Consider the following 13,612-nt stretch of genomic DNA (forward strand, 5'->3'; position numbering starts at 1 on the left):
CAACCTCTTCGGAGAGGCTCCAGTCTAGATTAAAATTGAATGGCAATGACCCTAGGGTTTCTATCTTCTCCAGGTTGATCATGATGGGTCGATGGTCCGAGTCTCCTTGCGCTTCTATAGTTGAAGAACAATCAAAGCCTTTGAGAAGCCAACTACTGTGAATCAAGAAGTAGTCTAGGAGGTCTGCTATAAAGTGTTCACCAAACCGTTTGTTGGACCACCTATATTTACCATACTTGGGCTTGATATCTATCATATCCCATCTCTTTATTATTTCCTCCATTATATCTTTGAACGGATCCCTAGTCGAAGTCCCTCCTCTTTTCTCTATTATATTTAAGACAGTGTTAAAGTCACCTACCATCGCGCTATTGGGATGATGGTTCCTCTCATTTAAGACTTCTAAATAGTCCCAAAATTCAACCTTTTCAATGTATAGAATTGGTGAATTATATTTATGAAAGGGATTCCTTCCCCTGTATCTTTTTTTCCAAGGGAGCCATCACCAAAGGTTTCAGTTTTATTTCTACCACCAGGGAGAAGTTCTTTTTTGACAAAAAAATATCGAGCCCACCAGAGACTCCTCTGGATGACTAGACGGACCCAGAGCATTCTTTCTAGAAGTTTTCAACTACTTTGAGAACCTCCATTTCCTCTAATCTTGTTTATTGAAGAAATACTACCATCAAAGATTCTTGTTTAATTATGTCTCTCACTACTAGGGTTTTCGCAGGGTTTCCTAGCCCCTTGATATTCCACGATATAACTTTCATTAATTAGCAATGGTTTAGGAGAATCCGCCATCCTTTCCTTCTTTTCTTTTCCTTTTCCTTCTGAGAATTTTTGAAATGATTGTTTGGTTTCCCAATTTTTTGTTCAGTTCAACTTGTTTTTCTCGCAATTCATTCTTGTTTGCTCTGCCTTTTTTCTTTCAGTTTCCTCTTTCCTAACTGTTGCATTCATCTTCCCAAGATAAATTTTGATTCATGTGACGGGTTATGACACTTTCTATTTCCTTGTTCATACTTCTAAGAGTGACACTTGAAGGTTCAAGGGTTGGGGCTGCCTTAGAGGGAGAGGCTTCACACCCACCTTCACTCAGGATGCTCTCAACTACGATTTTACCTTCTTCAACTACCACTTCCTCCTCCAAGCATTTCTCTTCTTCTTTTTATTCATGCTTTTTTGACAATTATAATAGTTTAAAATCGAATTAGCATTTAATGTTTAATTTTAACATAAACACATTTAAGGACATGAAGCTAATTTTATGTGTATCTTTTAAGTAAAGTGATTTGAATTCATGTGAAGAAACGATCTTTTATTCCTATATAACAAAGATGGTATTTGAAATTTTGAAAAAAAATTAAAAAATGAAAAGAGATGTAGTGTATATTCAAATTGAAGACACATCCATCATTCTAAATTTTATTTTTTGAGGAAAATAAAATTGGTTGCTCAATTTCTAGAATTGCAAGGTAAAATGACATTGGAAATCTTTATACAAAAATCAACCCCAATATTGTTGATAATTTCTTGTCGTGCGTTTTCTTATTTTTCTATTTACAAAGTTTGTTCATACAACTCCTATTGTAATTCTTTGATATATTTTAGTCGGAATAATTATTAAGCTAATAGATCTATCTTTAGGAATAGAGCTTCTAAAATTTTAATTTTATTATAAATGATTATTAGGTGGGTGATAGAGATTTAACCTCCACATAATATCCATGGAACATTTTTAACACTAGTTAGGATAAAACATAGTTATGCCCTTTTTTGTATTCAATTTAATTAAAAAAATGAAAAGAAAAAAAATGTTATGTCTACAAGATCCAAATTTCCATTCAATCTTGAGTTTTTAATGGTTATTGTTACTTTATTATGTTTTATTATTACATGTTTTTACTCATATATTAATTGTTTTTATAATTAATAATAATAATAATAATAAAGTTATAATTTAGTTAAATTTTATGATGTTTTTGAGTTTTTATTATGACAATGTAATATGTATCTTGACATAAACCTTTTGCTAATCATTATAAGTTATGTTTATCAAAATTTCTTGACCTTTTACTTATATAACTATACTAGTTTTGATATTATGATAATATTTAAAAAAAAAAAATCATTGAAAAAAAAATAAAAAAATAAAAAATATCTCCTTCGACCATTCAATCTACCTTGTTACCCTTATTACAATAACACATTATCAGCGAATTAGAAACTCTTTCAATTTCAAGTACAACTCCTTCGACCATTCAGTCTATCTGGTTACCCTTCATTATAATAACACATTATAGCGAATTAGAAACTCATTCAACCTCAACTTACTAGAGCGATTCGAACTTCTAGAATGTTTGCGAATATAATATCAGATAAATATATATTCCCCTTGATAAATAGAACAACGATTGAGTGTTTTAATTGAAACTAATAGCAGTATATTTTGGTGTAGGCATGGCATGAGAATCATGTCCAAAGACATATCCTTGACGAGTGCGATTCCAAATATCTCTGCCATGTCCAGTTGAGGTTCCTGGTCAAATGAATGAAGGAGCGATGCCAGCACTAGATGGATCATCCGACTGGCCAAGTGAAGCCCCACTCATAGCTTCCTTCTTGCTCCGAATGAAATAAGCTCAAATTTTTGTTCCATGTACTCCACACTACTCATTTGTGCATTCTTCCACATGCAACAAAGGGGTTGCGGATATGTTTTCGATTACTTCAACTTCTTCACGTTTATTGTGAATTATCTCTTCTAGGGTCAAGAGCTAGCGGTATATGTAGATATCGCCGACTTGCCAGAGATGGTGATGGTGGTCCGTCTCCAAGGATTCATCGTGGGAATAAGTGGACATTAAATTGAATTTAAGCCATCGTAAACAAGAATTACGAAGCTCACCTGACACTCAGCGGTCTGACATCAAAACAAAACAAGAGATGGTGATGGTGGTCCGTCTCCAAGGATTCATCGTGGGAATAAGTGGACATTAAATTGAATTTAAGCCATCGTAAACAAGAATTACGAAGCTCACCTGACACTCAGCGGTCTGACATCAAAACAAAACAACTCCCGTAACCATCGCATGAATCAAAATGATTCCCGAAGATTAAATAGACGAAGATTAAATGATTCGGTCAGATGCTCTAGATTAGATTTTCCAACTTGTCTATTAAGTTTTCAAAATTTGCCTCCTTGCTTCCATCGATGTATGACCGTTAGAAATTGTAATTACTCTTGAATGTTAGAATGGGTTAAATTCAGTAGAGTTAGTTAATTGAGTTAAGTAGAATGGCTTTGACTTAAGCTATAGTTTGGGAAAATTTGAATTTAGAGTCGTGTGTATTTTAAATTATTTTAGATCAATTAGTAATTGAAAAAGATTTAAATACTACTTACCAAATTTATTGTAATAATCAAATTTTGCATCATCAATTAAAAAAAAATTATGTGTAAATTATTTACACTTTAATTTTTTTTTCCTTTCCAATAAATTGATATCCAATCCTTGACAACGGATGTAAACAACCATGGCCGGATCTTGAAAGAAGAGAGTGTGGGAGAGCCGCAAGGGCCTCCGTAGTTGAGTGATAAGCCAATTAATCTTTTAGTGGAAGGAAGAAGCCGAGAGCAGTGATTCCTTTTTAATTTGTCAAGTCTTACCCTCGAGCCAACGTGTCATGCCCCTACACCTGCTTTCAACCGCTTATAGCGAGGTGCGGCACCACCGAACACTTTCTTTTCACCAATACTTATGTTCATGGACTACGCCTTAACATTCGATACTTAGTTTAATTTTCTTCACCAAGTATTATTATTAGCCTTTATATTAATGAACACCCATACACATTCATTATCCACAACAATTATATATAAAAAACACAATTGCAACAGTATAAAGGGAGGGGCAACTCCCTGAACAATGAGTATGTCTGATTTCAATATATTTACAACTTTACAATTTTACAAGTACACCTTGGAAACCCCAAGTTTCATACTTAGCCAAAATTCTGACTTCGTGTCATGATAATGAGTTGCCCACCTCGTGCAAGGCGCCCACCTCGTGCACGCCTTGCACGGTGGTCACTCTTACATTCCACACTTAGCCAAATTTTCCACCTTCGTGCAGCCGGCGGGTGCCTTAGTTTCACCCCTATCCAAGTTCACCATGTGTTTGTGAACATATGGTATTAATAAATCATTATATTAGTAATTGATATTGTAATAAAACTTATTTACAAATTAAAAATCAATATAATAGAATGAAATTAAATTTTCATAAAGTACATTTTTATAATTAATAATATTATTACTGAAATAAATATTTTGATAAATATCATAAATTGATATCAACTTTTACTAACTATTTAATTTATATAACTATATTAATTTATATAAATACATTATAAATTTAACTATCTATATAGTTAAAATCTCAGCGTTTAAAATCATATCATGAATCTTTGAATATCCAAATTGCATTATTATAGAAAATCGCAAACTCCTTCAAATATGTATATGAACATGAATTTGTACAATCTCTTTGTAAAATATATATGTATGAATGATATAATATTATTTTCGACAATCAAAACGCCTTAAAATATGTATATCATTCAATAACCAAGGAAATGTCTTCAACAGAATTATATCCTAGGGATGGATATCATTGCAGTCCATTATTTTTCCATACAACTGCCACAATATCGTTGAAACAATGCAAATTTCAATTATTCATTAACTGTGGAGATTGAACGAATAGCATTTGCTATCTGTCATCTCAGCGGATAGCATAACACTTAATCATTATCCAAATAAAACTGTAGACATTATTATAGAAAATCATTAACTCCTAAAACAAGTATATGAACATTAATTAGAACCATAGTTACCACATTCGACCGTATTTGTCACGCCCCCAAGCCCACGGTAACTTTTTTTCCGTGCTTGGCAGGGTGCGGCACCACCGTGTACGTTCTTTTCGTTAATACTGGTACATATGGACTACGCCTTAACCGATATAAACATGCTTTAACCGTTATCTTATAACCATGTGCAAGCATTAATCTTCATAATTCATCATAAACCATTCTTAACAATTCATATGCAATTAAACCGAACAACAATTGCAAACAACCATGTAAAATGGGAGGGGCAACTGCCGAACAAGTTCGCCTGAATAATCAATATATTATGAACCTTCGATAATACATCAATGTACAAGTGTGCCGGGCAAAGTCCTCGGCCAACACTTAGAAACCTTTACAATATTACAAAAAGGCATGAGAAGCCTTATACATACACTATCATGCACCCTTACACATGAGCGGGTACCCACCTGGGTCACCAAGACGCTCATCCAATACTGCATCAAACCGTGTATACAAACTCCCTCAACCGAGACCTCTTCCACATAACCAAGCTCTAAATTATGCGAAGTCCTTCTAACCTTTATGCGCATGAGGAATGCGCATCACCTAAGAGACCTTCGCACTTTTCTTCTTGTCCTTATGCGAAGGAGAGCGAGCGAAGTATGATGGAGAGAATGAGCTTCATCTCCACTAATATATATGCTCCCTTCCATGTGATTCAAGGGGGTTGCTTGTCTTATGGCCGACTCCACTTAGTAACACATAAGCCCACGCATATATATTAAATTACATTATTTAATTCTTATTAATTCACACATATTTATATATGTGTACTCCATATAATATGCTTCCTCCTTATGTTTTAAGGGGTGTGCTTTGCTCACGGTTGCCCCCATCATCATACATATAAGCCCTCACATATTATATTTTAATTATTTCCACATGTGTGTACAAGCCTCCTTTTACATCGCATATAAATCGGCTTCAACACTTAGCTTAATTCCCAAGTGTCACATTTGTTATAATCTTTCGTCGCATGGTAACCGGCGTTTCGTCGAATCATAACCGGCCTGTGTCAAACTGTGCCCGCCCGCGTGCAGAACTGCGCCCGCCCGCGCCCGCCGTGCAGACGGTGCCCGCTCGGGTGTAGAAGTGCGCCCACCCGCGACCGCCGCGCAAACTGTGCCCGCTCGTGTGCAAAACTGCGCCCGCCCGCGCCCGCCGTGCAGACTGTGCCCGCCCGCGTGCAGAAGTGCACCCGCCCGGGTCGTCCACCGCCCGTCGTGCAGAATTGTGCCCGCCCGGGTCGTCCACCGCCCATCGTGCAGAAGTGCGCCCGCCACCGTGCACGAGGGCACCCTCCCATCGTGCACGCCTGCCCAAGACTCGAGGGCGTCACACTCTCCTCCACCTGAAGTCGTTGTCGTCCTCGACAACATATCATCTCGGTAGCTCTCCACCAAGACTGCATCAACCATGATGTAGACCCCTCTATATAAGGCAAACATCACTGCAACATATATAAGGCCTCGTCTCCATCAAGTCATCTCCATGTGCAAACTGCCCATATATAAGTGCTACACATCCCGGTCATGTGTCAACACCCATAATCCATGCTCAGGTCCATGAAAAACTCCATCCATCACATCGGCAACATGTTGTCCACGAAGTGTTGGTGTCAATGTGCCATAAGTGATCAGCCACACCTACCCCCAACATCATTGTGTGCGAAAAGTAGTTGAGTCTCCGCTCAACCCATGCCCAAGTGCTGCCACCAAGGCATCATCATCATCATCGTGACCCCATCACCTCAAAGTGTCTCATCGATCCTCCTCATCAAGTCACTCTTCCAAGCCATGTCCTATGCATGTACTTTGGAAGTATGCATCCCATACTGCATCAAAGTCACCTGACCTCAGCTCCTCAATGCATCAGACCTCTAAGTCCACCATGTATGATGTCCCAAAAGTCACAACGATCTCATGTCATCATGAACTCCTCCACCAAAGGTCCACCAAGACTATCTCTTGGTCTCGGCCATGAGAAGTTCATCTAATCATCATCCAAGTAATCAATCTTCGGTTTAGTGAACTCGGTCACCAACCATATCACCATGTCATCACGAGTCCCTTCTCCATAGCTCCTCCACCAAAGGTTCACCAAGACTATCTCTTGGTCTCGGCCATGAGAAGTCCACCCAAGGGTGTGCCCTTCAACCAGTCCATGAGTCATGCTGGGCACCTAGCCATGTGGCTAAAGCATGACCCAATCATCCACAACGATCATCAAGTTCCACCCTTGTCACGGGCTCTTGCACCTTCAACCATAAGGTCACAAGTAACCCCAACATGTCCCGCAACCACTGACAACCCTTGCTTCCCCATACAAGGTTCCATCCTAGTCATCCATGGTAAGATGTCTCCATGCTTAGGCAAGCTGATCTTGCCCTCTCCTACACATGATCCATCTACCAAATGCTCAAATGAAACACAAGTATCCATACTTACTTTATCAATATGAGGCTCCTCCATATGAGTGACCTCACCCTTCCATGTCGGTAAGCTGCACGATCCTGGTTCAACTTGATCACCTTCAAGTTCTGCGTCCATCGAGTCCTCATCATCTTCGGTCATCATGACTTCCTCTTCCCGGTCTGCACAATTTGCAACTTCATCTTGCCCCATTGTCCAACCGAGTTGAAGAAGCTCTTCTTCAATGTTCTTTTCCAAGACTTCAAGCTTTTCACGGATTCGGGGTCTCTCTTCCTTCAGCCTTTTCAACCTGCATAAGGTAAGCAAGAGCTTCCCTTCACCTTCTCCCAAACTTGCCATGCTTTGTACTTTGTCTTCACGAGCAACCTTGCTCACTAGCTCTGACCGAACTCTGATACCACCTGTCACGCCCCCAAGCCCACAGTAACTTTTTTTCCGTGCCCAGCAGGGTGCGGCACCACCATGTACGTTCTTTTCGTTAATAATGGTACATATGGACTACGCCTTAACCGATATAAACATGCTTTAACCGTTATCTTATAACCATGTGCAAGCATTAATCTTCATAATTCATCATAAACCATTCTTAACAATTCATATGCAATTAAACCGAACAACAATTGCAAACAACCATGTAAAATGGGAGGGGCAACTCCCGGACAAGTTCGCCCGAATAATCAATATATTATGAACCTTCGATAATACATCAATGTACAAGTGTGCCGGGCAAAGTCCTCGGCCAACACTTAGAAACCTTTACAATATTACAACAAGGCATGAGAAGCCTTATACATACACTATCATGCACCTTTACACATGAGCGGGTACCCACCCGGGTCACCAAGACGCTCATCCAATACTGCATCAAACCGTGTATACAAACTCCCTCAACCGAGACCTCTTCCACATAACCAAGCTCCAAATTATGCGAAGTCCTTCTAATCTTTATGCGCATGAGGAATGCGCATCACCTAAGAGACCTTCGCACTTTTCTTCTTGTCCTTATGCGAAGGAGAGTGAGCGAAGTATGATGGAGAGAATGAGCTTCATCTCCACTAATATATATGCTCCCTTCCATGTGTTTCAAGGGGGTTGCTTGTCTTATGGCCGACCCCACTTATTAACACATAAGCCCACGCATATATATTAAATTACATTATTTAATTCTTATTAATTCACACATATTTATATATGTGTACTCCTCCATATAATATGCTTCCTCCTTATGTTTTAAGGGGTGTGCTTTGCTCACGGTTGCCCCCATCATCATACATATAAGCCCTCACATATTATATTTTAATTATTTCCACATGTGTGTACAAGCCTCCTTTTACATCGCATATAAATCGACTTCAACACTTAGCTTAATTCCCAAGTGTCACATTTGTTATAATCTTTCGTCGCTTAGCTTAATTCCCAAGTGTCACATTTGTTATAATCTTTCGTCGCATGGTAACTGGCGTTTCGTCGCATCATAACCGGCCTGTGTCAAACTGTGCCCGCCCGCGCCCGCCGTGCAGACTTACCCGCCCGCGTGCAGAAGTGCGCCCGCCCGCGCCCGCCGTGCAGACTCTGCCCGCCCGCGCCCGCCGTGCAGACTGTGCTCGCCCGCGTGCAGAAATGTGCCCGCCCGGGTCGTCCACCGCCCGTCGTGCAAAAGTGCGCCCGCCACCGTGCACGAGGGCGGCCGCCCATCGTGCACACCTGCCCGAGACTTGAGGGCGTCACAGTATTGGCCAAAAAAGTTCGGAAATTCGCTGATACGATTCGATTCGCCATTTAGTACGTTAATTTCGATACGGTACGGTATTTGTGGTTCACCAAATCAATAAAGTTAATTTCTCCACTGCCGGTTGCGATTTTGAACCACTGAGCAGAGGTTAAAATGTTTCGCTATTTCTTTTGGTTAATAAGCAAGTAGCTTTTGTAAGCATTGGTTTCCACTACCGCTTGCGATTTTGAACAGCTTAGCAGAGGGTACCCTCTGTTCCTCTGGAGCAATATAAGCAGCCATCGTAGAAATATATAGAAACATTCAACCAGCCATCATAGAAACATCCAACCAACCATCGTAATATATAGAAACATCTCTCCTATGGGACCATTTATAAATATATAGGAACAACCATTTTACCCCAGCATTCAGAAATTTCACTAATAATTTATATATTAAAAAAAGTTATGGAAATTTTATTTAACATTTTCAATTATAGAATAGTAAATTCTTTATTAAAAAAGTTGTTTTTTACTAAAAAAATTATAAAAGAAATAAATTTTGTAAAAATATTAAAATATAGTTTTAAATGTTTTAGTAAGAGTTATTTGAAATTCAATTAAAGTATTTATTTTTTTTATTTATCATAAAGATTATTTTACCAAATTATTATTGAATAAATTTGGATTTTAATGCGAATTAGTACTCTTTTTAATTTGTGAACGTTATTTAAATATTCAATATCAATTTTGAGTTTTTGTTATTTATATTAATATATTTTATTTAGATGTTTTCTCAATTCGCAATACAAATAATAAATTATCTTAAATAGATAAAAATATAAATACACATAAAGAAATAATGATATTATTATAAAAAAGATTCATTTTTATTTTATAAAGTTTTGAAAAAAATAATAATAATATGTTAATCTATATAAAATATAGATTATCGAATTTTTTTCCTATATAGTCAAAATTTTTCCTTATCTAATCTAAGATGTAGTCCATATTAAATTTTATACAGTCGAATTCAAATTTGATAACTATATTAGAACAAGCTATCTATATATACAAGAAGCTCTCTATATATACGATATACTATTATTGGCGAAAATCAAAAGCTCTGTAAAATATGTATATAAATATGAATCCATACATGGATGCAGGCAGTGACTAATACGCCATCAATACCCAAGGAAATGCATTCAACAGAATTATATCCCAGGGGTGAATATCATTGCAGTCTATTTTTCCACGTAACTGCAACAATGACAATATCGTTGAAACAATACAAATTCCAATCATTCATTATATCTACAGATAGGTTAACTGTGGAGATTGAACGATATATATCAACTCAGTGGTACATCACACTTTTAAAATAGAAGAGCAGCGCGACATATTCGGACATTTTAATTAATGAAGCGGATCCATTCAGACTTGCTGGGAACATGTGCATTGACAGCGGTGAGCAGGTAGTAACCCGGAGGAGCCACCACTGAGATGGGTGGAGCAGTTATGGAAACTAAATATGTGTTCTTCGACTCGGTCTTGACAACTTCCATGACTGCGAGAGAGAGCATTCTCTGGTGCATGGACATGGCGTGCGTGTTGAAAGGAGGGGCATATGCATGAAAATGTAAGTCCTTGCTCCAAAACTCCGAAACAGATAAACGAACCATGAATTTCGAGCCGTACTTGATGTCCCTCGTAGAAATAGATGCAATGGCCGGTCGCTTGTGATCGTACATGGAATGCAGATAGGGAGGAATGTAGGCTTCCACTCTCAGTTCTGTGGGGAATGGCTTGGCCACAAGATTATAAGTTCGATGGGGATTGCTCCCGGCTACTAAAACCCGCCCGTCGGGCAGCACAAGAGCAGTGGAATGATACATTCTCGGGATTTTAGCCGGAGCCAAATTTGTGAACCTCTCGCCAACGGCTGCGGAGGGCGTGTAGAGGAGCGGAGAAAATGCAGGGTCCCGCCCATCTTCCCAGCCGGCGGTGCCATTTTTGGCCCCGTTGATGATGAGAATGTCTCCCGTGGGGAGAATGAGCATGTCACCCATTACTCTAGGGCCGGGCATGTCTTCCATTTGCCATTGCGGTTTCTGAGACGTGATCTCCATTCTTCCGCAGCTCCTCAAGGCCTCTACGTATTCGTGTTTTTGTTGGGCTTCAGTGAAAGCTCCATAGGGAGCTCCACCGCAGATGAGAATTTCCAGCTTTTTGAAATTATTGGCGGACTCGAGCGGAAGCATGGCGGAAGAAGCGGAGGAGGGATAGTTCCGGGCGCCGTCGCCTGGCATGGTGGGGAACGTTGTGATGACTTTGTTTCTGTTGTAGTCCAAGAGTATAGAATCCTTGTTAGCGAAGATGAAGAGATTGCCGTCGGGAACCAAATACAGAAACGGATACAGATTGTTCTCCTCTCCCACAGTGTTGGTCTTCACCAGGAATGGTAACTTGAAGGCCTCACGGTCCCTAGGGTTTCTAGGTATGAATTCGTAATTAAACGATCTCCGCCCGCCTACTACTATCACCCGGCCGTCCGGCAAGATCTGGTTGGAAGCGTACCACCTCCTGGAAAGCAGTGGCGTCTTGCTTTCGATCCAGTCGCAGGTTGAGTCGACGCAGGGCTTCAAGTAGCGGACCACTTTTTCTCCGTCCAGCCACCCGCCCGTTCCGACCAACGTCCCGTTGCTGAGAAACGCGCCCGACGAACAAAAGGTGTTCGTCGACGATTGCAGCTGCCTCACCTCATTCTTCACGATGTCGTACTCCACCGAATGTGCCCAGCAACGACCTTCTTGCGGCATGGGCCTCCCCACGTCCCTTTTTGGGCACCCGTTTCTTGTCTGATCGTACATAATAACATTACCAGCGTGCGTTAGCGTCATATGCATTGCAGACAGCCCCGCGTTTTGCAGAATAAGCTCCCATCGCCCGACCCGCGCCTCCTCAGCAACTTGCTGCCCTGCAACGTTGGCGATCGCGTTTACGCACGTAACAATGATCAGCACCCACGTCGATATTGTATAACATTTCTGCATTTTATTGGATCACGTTAAACTTTAAACTAAATACTTCAAAGTTGAAGTACCCAACGATTCCAGACACACAGAACTTGAGGTTTAGTTTTTTAATGGATCCTTAACCGAAAAATCCAGATATGTTCTTCGGCTAAGGTATCCACTACGAGAAATAAGAAAAAGGACGATACGCTTATATAATCGCAAAAAGCAATGTGTTCTGCAAAATCGGAAATTCAATGTTCAATGTTACAACCGTCACTCGAAATTCCCTAATGTCTTAAGGCGATAATTAGGCTCTATATATCTAGTTAAGCGCTCCATGTGACGGTATTGACGTCAACCATGTGATTATCAGTTGCAACAAACTAACCATTTCCAATAAGGCAAACGAGGACCACTCTCATGGGAGTAACCTAACTCTCTCATTACGTTATTTTTTGGAATATGGGTTACAAAATTTTAATTTAACTAATGATTGTATGGTTTTAATTTTAGTGAAATAAATGTAAAATAGTTTTTATAATATTTACAATTATATATTTTAAGGTAATGAGGTGTATTTTTGCTAATAGTAAATAGTGGTATATGAAATGAATTATTGTTGTTTTTTTTGGGGAATTATGGTTTTTTTGGGAATGTGATATTGATGAATTTTGATATTATAACAAAGTTTATCTACAAAATAAAAATAATTGTTATCAAATGGTGTCTATTTCTATGATTAAAAATATTGTTAAATTCTGTTTTAAATTTATATATTTTTTTATTTATATATGAGTTATTTTTATAATTAATAATAATAATAACAATTTAAAATAGCCCTAAGAAAGTTTATTAGATAAGTCTTTAAAAATATAAAGTAAATGTGAGTCTAAAAGGCTCAAGTTCAAATCTTGGAGATAGAACCTTTTGCCTTGTACCAGGAAGGCTTAAGCATTGATTCCCCTAAATACAAAAAATAATAATAACAATTAAAAGTAAAGTTATAATTTAGTTAATTTTTATGATAAATAAGTATGTGTTTTGATGCTTATTACAATATTTTGATACCTATCATATTTGTGAGCCATTTAGTTTATATGGTTGCCTTAATAAATAGTGAAAGTGAAAGGATCTCTTTTGTGAAATTTCTATGTATAATAATTATGAAAACAGCAAAATTTATATGTATAATAACTATCAAATAACTATTTTGAGATGCATTCAAATATGTGTTTATATATATAATTTGCGTTAAACATTAAATTTTACATAAAGTATTTTTAAAATTTTGTAAAATAGTAGTTTCAAGTAAAATAATAATTTATTTAAAATTTTGTAAAATAATAATTTCAATTAAGTGTTTTTATATTCATCCACATTTATTAGCTATTTAATTTACATAATTAAACTAATTCAAATAAATCACTTTAATTTCTTTCCTAATAAAATTGAAATCTTATTTTAATAAAATATTGACTTGACTCTATCAATAACAATAACATTTAT

The 13,612-nt window shown here is 38.1% G+C and overlaps 1 pseudogene; it reads right to left on the reverse strand.

The window, feature by feature from the left end:
* Positions 1-10,501: 10,501 nt before the first annotated feature.
* On the reverse strand, positions 10,502-12,049 carry LOC149172536 (aldehyde oxidase GLOX pseudogene; annotated as a pseudogene).
* Positions 12,050-13,612: the final 1,563 nt, after the last annotated feature.

This window comes from Pinus tabuliformis, chromosome 4_2, assembly GCF_031772625.1.
Source record: "Pinus tabuliformis cultivar Carrire ecotype Pingquan chromosome 4_2, CPIR1, whole genome shotgun sequence".
Classification (NCBI taxonomy): domain Eukaryota; kingdom Viridiplantae; phylum Streptophyta; class Pinopsida; order Pinales; family Pinaceae; genus Pinus; species Pinus tabuliformis.